This window comes from Chiloscyllium plagiosum, unplaced genomic scaffold, assembly GCF_037043375.1.
Source record: "Chiloscyllium plagiosum isolate Xiang-an unplaced genomic scaffold, Cpla_swu_hap1 HiC_scaffold_27, whole genome shotgun sequence".
NCBI classification, from domain to species: Eukaryota; Metazoa; Chordata; class Chondrichthyes; order Orectolobiformes; family Hemiscylliidae; genus Chiloscyllium; species Chiloscyllium plagiosum.
In genome coordinates this window covers 89,295,609-89,305,525 of record NW_028270165.1, presented here as the reverse complement: position 1 = coordinate 89,305,525, position 9,917 = coordinate 89,295,609, and the positions used below count along the sequence as shown (strand labels likewise).

Here is a 9,917-nt window from a genome sequence, read left to right as displayed (position 1 = left end):
ACAGGGTGTGCAAGAATTGACTGATTTTTAAAATTGAGAATAGTTAAAATCATATGTTCAGAAACGTTGTTAAAGTCTGGAAGAATGTTCTTCTAAAAAAAAACAAGCTGTAGAAATCTTTCCGAAACTTGCATTGATATATGCAGTTAGGCCACAACCAAGGACAGGCTGTCAAAATGAATGAGTGAATAAAAGACAAGTCCCACCTCGCCCATGAGGAGAAAGTAAGAAGTGCAGATGCTGGAGATCAGAGTCGAGAGTGTGGTGTTGAAAAAGCACAGCAGGTCAGGCAGCATCCAAGGAGCAGGAGAATCAACGTTTCAGACATAAGCCCTTAACCTTGCCCTCTCCAGTGTGTGTTGTGAAACTGCTTAACTGCTTAATCAATTTTAGTGGCCGAGCAGAGGCTGATAACAAGTTTGGAACACACGAGAATGACCTCAGCTGAGACCTTGGATTCATGTCTCACTACAGGAAACCCAGCTACACAATACACACACAAACCCTCTCTCGCTCTCTCTCTCTCACGCACACACACACACACATACACACACACACACAAGCACTCACACGGTTGTGCAGACCCTCTCTGATAGACAGGCTCTCTCTCAGACACACATTGATACACTCCTCACACTCGCATCCATGCACACACCTTCTCACACAATTATACTCCATCACACGCGCACTTTACCCAGCATGCACACGCACACACACAGACGCGCTGTCTCATGCATGCACTCACACATAGAAGTCTTTGGGGTGAATTGCATTTGCAGGATTATATTTTTGGAAATAAAACCAGTCTGACTCAAGACTGGGATACAGAAAGACTAACCTCACAGCTCTCATGCGTTATCTGACCTGAGGCGTCACCTCCCTTTATAAAACATTAAGTTACCTGGAGAATGTTACTAAAAAGAAGTTCTGGGATTTACAGATTAATGAACCGAAATCTGCAACCCATTTTAAAAGATGAAAGACTTAACAGGTTTCTTCAATATATCATTTATGTTGCATGACACGATAATTTATTGCTATATATTCTGTGTCTTACCATCCTACTCAACAGCTACCTGATGAAGGAACAGCGCTCCAAAACCTAGTGCTTCCAAATAAACCTGTTGGACTATACCCTGGTGTTTGTATAATTTTAAAACTTTGTTTCCAGTGAGTACAGCCCACACCTCCCACTGTTGCCAGTAAACTTTGCAATGCCAATGAAACAATAAACCTGCAGTCCTGAAAAATTTACAATTTCGAACAATACTAGCTACTCATTCACTGCTCCTTCTGAGACACGACATTGGAAACTCGGTGCTGGTGGCTGAAAGAAATGAGAAGCTGTTGGATCTCACAGCTTTCAATGAGAGTTTAAGCCTGACAGTAAGTTCAGGTAACCTTTACTGCGACCCAACTTTGTTACAGCTTCAGATCTCCACATCGCAAGGCGTACAAAAAGTAGCTTTTCTTTAAAAAAAGCACCTCAAGCTCAAAGTGCACGCACTCACCCCCACTCCCCCCACCACACTTTCTTTAATATTGGTCAGTTGAGCTGTCCCTTTGTAACTGGATCCTTCGTACAGCCGGGTAAAGCATGCAGCTGGGACGACTGAGTGAATCCTTTCCCGCAACGGCAGTTTCCATCACTGAAAAGGACATGAGAGAATCAGATGGGTTTTTGCCCTCTGAAAATGGTTTCATCCTTAGATTCTGAAGTCCAGACTACTGACCGAATCCCAATTCTGCCATCTGCCGCGACGGGATTCGAACCTGAGAGTCCCCAGAGCGGGGTTGTTAGCGGCGCTCGGCCATCGCTCCTTCCATCGCCCTGCGATGGCACGTGAACGCGCTGGTGCCTCCCCAGGTGGGAGGAGCAGGTGAAGCCCTTCCGGCACTGACAGCAGGTGAATGGCCTCTCTCCGGTGTGGACCAACTGGTGGGTCAGCAGTGCAGCTGACTGAGTGAACCCCCTCCCGTACATGGGACACGTGAATGGCGTCTCTCCCTTGTGGACCCACTCGTGCGTCTCCAGATGGCTGATCCGACTGAATCCCTTCCTGCACACCGAGCAGGTGAATGGCGTCTTCCCGCTGTGAATACGTCTGTGGGTTTCCAGCAGGGATGGGGAAGGGAATCCTTTCCTTCAGTCCCCACATTTCCCCAGTTTCCCCATTGGGGGAGCTTTCCTTGTGTTGGTCTGGGTTTGAAATTACAATCAGAACGGGGACATAGTCTATCCCCACCGTGAGGGATGAGACTTTGATTCCCCCAAGCTGAGTAAATGGTGTGAAGCACTTTTCACAGTCAGCGCACTGAATCTCCCTCACTCGGTGTCTCAGTATTCTTCCTCCCGCACCAGTGTCCAATATCTTTCAAGCAAACAAAAGCAACCATGTCTTCTTGATTGGAATGGCTGCTGATATTCAAGGAGAAAGTGAGGTCTGCAGATGCTGGAGATCAAAGTTGAAACTTTATTGCTGGAACAGCACAGCAGGTCAGGCAGCATCCAGGGAACAGGAGATTCGACGTTTCGGGCACAGGCCCTTCTTCAGGAATGCATTCCTGAAGAAGGGCCTGTGCCCGAAACGTCGAATCTCCTGTTCCCTGGATGCTGCCTGACCTGCTGTGCTGTTCCAGCAATAAAGTTTCAACGCTGATATTCAAGTCCCAGTGAATCAAGTGGCTCTGTCAGAAGTTGATGTATCATTTGTTTTCAGAATTCTTTCAGCACGTCTTCCTGCAAAAAAAATACACAATAAGTGATCATTGGCAGTACACTTGAACGAACATAACATAGGTGGCAGTTCCCGTAGTTTGCCAGATGCCTGCTGATCACATAATACCCAGCACACAGAAACCTGAAATCCCTCATGCAACCAGATAGGCTGAGGTGTGTTTAGAGGAAAACTTCATTCAAATCGAATCTAATCTAATATTCAACTAAATGCGTGTACATATATATATCAATATGCCAATCCTTTCATTGCGGCTCAGTTCCATGAGAAACTACACTTTTAATTGTGAACATGAGGAAAAAAGCAATCATTTTCCAGGGTGCAAACTGCATACGTGCCAAACTGAGGGAATACAGAAGGAAAATACCTAAAAGAGAGATAGAAAGTATTTGAGCATCTTTGCAGAATCTGCTCCCTCTCTGGATTCACTCCAGTTGCTACAAGTAAACCTCCCTGGGGGTCAGGCAGCCCTGCATCGGGAAGCACTGGGATGGTCAACTACGACCAGTTTACATGGAGAACACATCTCCACATTAAGCAGCCTCGAGACAAACTTCCCTTTCCTTCCACTTAAAGTTCAAGACCCCTCAAAGCGAAATTCCCCAGGTAAGGTTGGAAGAATTTCTTCCAGGTGTTCACTAACCATTTCTATGAGCACTTTGTTAAAGTTTGAATATTGCGAGTTTTGAAAATTAGTGATTCTGAGCGAAATCACAGTTCGAAAAACAGAATGTGGGAATTTAGACAGAGTTTATTTTTGCACATCGACGATATGTCTGCACAACAGCATATGACACGACAGCAGTGAAGATCTTTTGACGTCATTCTCAAACGTGCCTGCCACACGCCAGATGAAAAGCTGAATACTTCTCTGGAAAAACTGCCGAGCAATGCAGGAGAATGACACAACGCGTGCGTGTTGGGACCGTAACCCAAAAGAAAAAAACATTCTCCCCTATTCATTCAACGTCGTCTTGAGTAGCTTTCCGGTATAACGGCGCTTTGTTCTGCACCTCGCCTTCTCATCCGCTTCCCAAAAAAGCTGCGTCTCTGAACTTGATTTGTGCAAAAATGCCCCATTTATTTTCTCAAAAAGCACCGTCGTGAAACTAGGTTGGGCTGCCTGGAGAACGAATGGGGCAGAAAACAGGCAAGTGAAATGGTGTCGAGCCAGCAGAGCGAAGGTGGGCTGCATGGCGTCTATTCAGAGTGAAATCACAGTTAGACGAACAGAATGTGGGAAGTTAGAAATAGTTTATATTTACACAGCCTCCATACGTCTGCGGTCCAACCCATCCATGCCGATCAGATATCCCACCCCAATCTAGTCCCGCCAGCCAGCACCTGGCCCATATCCCTCCAAACCCTTCCGATTCATATATCCATCCAAACGCCTCTTAAATGTTGCAATTGTACCAGCCTCCGCCACGTTCTCTGGCAGCTCATTCCATGCACGCACCACCCTCTGCGTGAAAAAGTTGCCCCTGAGGTCTCTTTTATATCTTTTCCCTCTCACCCGAAATCGATGCCCTTTAGTTCTTGACTCTCCGACTCCAGGGAAAAGACTTTGCCTATTTATCCTATCCATGCCCCTCATAATTTTGTAAACCTCCATAAAGTCACCCTTCAGCCTCCGACGTTCCAGAGAAAACAGCTCCAGCCTGTTCAATGTCAACTATACTTCACTCTGAGCAAGACTCAGCTGGTTCAAGAGGTAGAGCGGGGCCGCAGGCAGCCTGTCGGTGTGGCTCGTTGGTCTAGGGGTATGATTCTCGCTTTGGGTCTTCGTCGACGCAGACGTGCGAGAGATCCCGGGTTCAAATCCCGGACGAGCCCGCGTTTCGTGGCTCGTGCAAAAGTGGCTGCTTAATTTTCTCAAAAAGCACCTTCGTTAAACAAGGTTGGGCTCCCTGGCGTACCAATGGGACAGAAAGCAGCGAAGGGAAATGATTGGCGATACCGTTGAATAGGTTGACGTCAGTGGTGCGGTATTTGAGGGCTGTCAGCGATGAGGGTCGATTGGAAATTTGGGACAGCTCTCTTCGGAGAACAGAAGTTTCAAAATCTGGCCCGATTGAAGCTTTCCAAGTCATGCGACGTCGAAACAGAGAAAGTAATGTCGTCAAAATGCTCCCACGCCTGAAAGGATCGGCAACGATTCGGCAGTGTTTTAAAGTCATGAGGAAAAGAACCAAAAGTGACATTAGGAAGAATGCTTTCGTCCAGGGAGTGGTGGTTGGGGTCAGTAAATCCCTAACTGACACTGACAAAGAGGCAGATTCATGAGACGCAAACGGGAATTCGGTGGTCATGTTTAAAGTAACAATGTGCAGAATTACATGGAGAAGGCAAGAGAATGATACGAATAGAGACCCACGTTCACTTACTGTGTCGACCCAGCAGAGCGAAGCTGGGCCGCATGGCATCTATTCAGAGTGAAATCACAGTTCGACCAACAGAATGTGGGAAGTTAGAAAAAGTTTATATTTACACAGCCTCCATACGTCTGCGCAACACTATATAAGACGACAGCAGTGGAGATCTTTGACATCAGTCTCGAACGTGCATGCCACGCGCCCGACGAAAGGCTGAAAGGACCTGTGGAAGAGGGCGCCTGGCGTAGGAGCAGAGTGGTGCAGCGGGAGCGTGCTGGGCCCATAACCCAGAGGTCGATGGATCGAAACCATCCTCTGCTATTGTTCACTGTCTCCTTGAGCGACTTTCCTTTGTGATGTCACTCTGTTCGGCAATCAGACTTCCTGAGTGTCTAAATGCCCCGTATCATACCGATTCTGTCGCGAAACTCACACCGTTCAAGTAACGTGCTTTTGGAGGTCTGAGTGGTCTTCTCCTGTTCTTCGTCGGTTTCCTATGAACTGAATCGCAAACCCACTTCTCTGAGATGCCAATGAGCTGATAAAGTTGAAACGCATACCTTGTGGTTTCGTGCCTTCCCTGCAGTAGTGCACCACGCTGGTTCCGACGTGTATGACAAGACGATCCGCATGTCAGAAACCGCATCCCGGGGACAGAATGACAAGCAGATGTTCTGGAAACTCTTTGCTGCTTGCAATTCTTGGAGCAAAGTGGAATGTGTTTCACACTGAGCAAGTTTCAGCTGGTTCAGAGTCTCCAGTGTACATTGCTCTCTTTCCCGCCAACTCAGAGAGAGAGAACAATAGGAGGGACAAAGGAGTGAATAACGATCAGTGTGGGAGGGTGAATAGCTGTTAATGGAGACCGTTAGTGGCTAATAATAAGTAGTGTGTCGTAGCAGACTATGTGATAACAAGGGCTCGTATGTGTGTGGTAGGGGTCAAGGACATGGGGGATTTCAGACCCGAAAGTCATGCAACTCGATCTTGAAGACCGGAGGACTGTAGGGTTTTGAAGTGGAATATGAGGCGTTGTTCTTCCATCTGGAGCTGAGCTTTGCTGGAACACTGCTACAAGCCTGAGACAGAGATGTTGGCCAGGGAACAGGGTGGCGTGTTAAAGTGGCAGGAAAGCAGAAGCTCAGGACCTTTATTTGCGGGCAGAACCGAGATGTTCTGCGAAGCAGTCACCCAGTTTATACTTCATGCTCTGTTGGGGAAACGACACTATGAGCAGCGAATGCAGTAGACTAGGTTGCGGCAAATGTGCAGGTAATGTGCTGCTTTCACCTGGAAGGTATGTTGGAGCCGGGAAGGATATTCAGGAGGGAGCGGGTAAATTGTGCTTCTGAGTGAAGTCACGGTTCGTAAAAACAGAATGTGGCAATTTAGACACAATTAATATTTGCTTGCTGGCGATATGTCTGCCGGTGCGTGATGGGAGCATAACCCAGAAGGGAAACCATCTTTCCTATTCACTCAATGTCGTCTTTAGCAGCTTTCCCGTATAACGGGACACTGTTGTGCATCTCGCCTTCTCATCTGCTTCCCAAAAAACTTCGACATAAATATTTCACATTGATGCACAGGCCCAATGTGCACAGTTGAGATGACACACTCGTGGAGGTCTGCGGGGTCTTCTCCTGTTCTCTGTACCCTATGTTGAGGAGGGCAGTGCTTGTCACTGGTCACTCCGGTGTCAGAGAAAAGTTTAGTAAGAAAACGGTTTAATTTTCTGCCAGTAGAGAGGGCCCGGTTCCTGGGGATGGGCGAACGGCAGCAGAGAGACAGAATGAGAAGCAGCTGTTCATAGAGTCATAGAGATGTACAGCGTGAAAACAGACCCTTCGGTCCAACCCATCCATGCAGATCAGATATCCCACCCCAATCTAGTCCCACCTGCCAACACCCGGCCCATATACCTCCAAACCCTTCCTATTCATATATCCATCCAAAAGCCTCTTAAATGTTGCAATTGTACCAGCCTCCGCCACTTTCTCTGGCAGCTCATTCCATGCACGCACCACCCTCTGCGTGAAAACGTTGCCCCTTAGGTCTCTTTTATATCTTTCCCCTCTCACCCTAAATCTCTGCCCTCTCGTTCTTGACTCTCCGACCCCAGGGAAAAGACTTTGCCTATTTATCCTATCCATGCCCCTCATAATTTTGTAAACCTCCATAAAGTCACCCTTCAGCCTCCGACGTTGCAGAGAAAACAGCCCCAGCCTGTTCAATGTCAACTATACTTCACTCTGAGCAAGACTCAGCTGGTTCAAGAGGGTGCCGCAGGCCCCCCGGCGGTGTGGCTCGTTGGTCTAGGGGTATGATTCTCGCTTTGGGTTTTCGTCGACGCAGTCGTGCGAGAAATCCCGGACGAGCCCGCGTTTCATGACTTGTGCGAAAGTGCCTGCTTTATTTTCTCAAAAAGCACCTTCGGGGGATCCAAGATGGCGGCGACCCAGTAAGACTGAGTCTATAATGCTCCTCCCAAGACTTGGGCACAGTGGGTCACCTACCCCCTACCAAGCTCGCCAAATCATTTATAATAGTTTAGTAACTCAGTTAGTTGTGTAATATTACATTTAAGCAACTTTATCCTAAGTTAAAATGACTAAAGGGAAGGGAGCCCGCAGCTCTCAGCAAGCAGGAACCCCTCCCCCACACTCTCCAGCTGCAGCAGAGACGTCCACAGCCGCCCCGGGGGACTTACCTACAGTAGCAAGTCTTGCAGAAATGCTTTCCAAGCTTGACTCGAAGATCGATGCCTTTATCGTCGAATCCAGGAATCGTTGGGAGTCGCTCTCGGCCGCGCTGCAGAAGCACGACCGTGAAATTGAAGAAATTGAACGCCGAGTCGGAGGGGCGGAGGTAAAGGCCGCGACCTCGGAGACAACCGCTCAATCGGCCGTGGATCAGGTCCGGACTCTCGAGCAGCGAGTCCGGACCTTGGAAAATCATATTGACGACCGCTCAATCGAGGTCGTCGAAAAAATATTCGTTTGCTGGGCCTTCCCGAACAGGAAGAGGAAGGCCAGCTTACAGCATTCCTGGAGCAGTGGCTGCCACAGCTTTTAAATCTGCAAGCTGGATCAGGCCAGGTAAGGGTGGAATGGGCCTACCGGGTAGCAGTACGCGGGCCCGGCTCGAACCAGCGCCCACGCCCGGTCCTGTTCCGGCTGCAGAGCTACAGGGAGAGGCAGATACTCCTAGAAGCCTCTAGAAATCTTGGAAAAGACCCCCAAGCTATGATCTACAAAGGATCCAAGATCATGCTATTTCAGGACTTTTCCCCGGCTCTGGTTCGAAAGAGGAAGGCATTCGACGAGGCGAAGAAGCGTTTAAGGGACTTAAATGTTCAGTACTCCTTACGCTACCCAGCGATGTTACGTTTTAACCATGAAGGATCCGTATATAACTTTGGATCACCAGAAAAGGCTAAGGAATTCTTGGACTCTCTTAGGTAAACTGTAGGACATAATGGATGTTGGTCTGCCTTCCACCCCCCCCCCCCCCGTTTTGGTTTATATCTCCTCCCTTTTTTTTCTTACCTTATTGCTTAATATTATTATGGGGAGTGGGGAGAGGGATTTGATTTTCTCCCCCCCCCCCTTGGAGTTGTTTTCTGTTATTATTTTATGTATATATGAGGGGTGTATGTATATGTGTGTGTGTGTATGTATGTATATATATATATATATATATATATGTATGTGTATGTATATATATGTATATATAAGCTGGGGGATTTGGTTAATGTTGGTGGGGGGAGGTGGTTACCTTATTCGATTTTACCTCTGTCTTTAGGAGCGGGGTTGTTTTTCCCTTCGTTATTTTGTATTATCATATTTAATTATTATTTGTTGAACTGGTAATTTTATAGTTATATGTTTATATATGGTATTAACATTACCAAATATACCCAGGTGTTGGTAGAGGTGGGGGTGGGGTGCTCACTGTTAACTCTAGCTTTGTATTATATTTGAATTTTCCTCATTTTATTGAGGAGTGCCTGGGTCAAGGGTGGGGCATTAGTTGGGAGAGGATATGAGGGATTTTTGGAGAGGAAGTGATGCCCCCTGGGAACAAGGGGGAAAGTCTCCACTTAGATACGTTTTATATTTTTTTTATTTAGAAATAGTTTTTTACTGTATTGTTGTGGGTGTATTAAAGAGGGTTTATTTTTGTAAATTTTACATGTTCCATGCTCGGGATGTTCTGGATAGGGTTCCCCCTCCCGAGGGGTCTCGGATTGGCCCAGAGGATTATGGTTGATCAATCGGTTAAGTGGTGCACCTGGAATGTCAAGGGGAGTAATTCGCCACTTAAAAGGAAGAAAATATTATCAAATCTTAAGAAGGAAAGAGTTGATATAGCTCTCCTACAGGAGACACACCTGTCAGATAAAGAACACTTGAAATTACGACAGGGCGGATTTGATCAGGCCTTTTTTTCTTCTTTTAGCTCAAAAAGCAGGGGAGTTGTTATTCTTGTTCGGAAGAATTTCCCTTTCAAAATCCTAAAGCAGATAAAAGACGAATCTGGACGATATATCTTGATTAAAGCTCTCATAAATGGAGAGGAATATGGGATTTTAAATTTGTACTGCCCCCCGGCACACCCCTTTAAATTTATAACGGAAGCCTTTTCAAAATTGATGGCTTTTGATGCCCGTCATATAATTATAGGGGGAGACTTTAATTGTATTATGGATCCGGAAATAGACAGGATTCCCAAGAGTACTGCAGGAGTATCTCCCAGATCTAGACAATTGATGGATCTGAACAAAGAATTAGGATTAGTAGAT

The 9,917-nt window shown here is 46.8% G+C and overlaps 1 non-coding gene across 1 annotated transcript; it reads left to right on the top strand.

The window, feature by feature from the left end:
• Positions 1-4,484: 4,484 nt before the first annotated feature.
• trnap-ugg (transfer RNA proline (anticodon UGG)) lies at positions 4,485-4,574 on the top strand. The gene is given in 2 exon segments: positions 4,485-4,520; positions 4,539-4,574. It is a non-coding gene; the product is annotated as a tRNA-Pro (tRNA).
• The last annotated feature ends 5,343 nt before the right edge of the window (positions 4,575-9,917 follow it).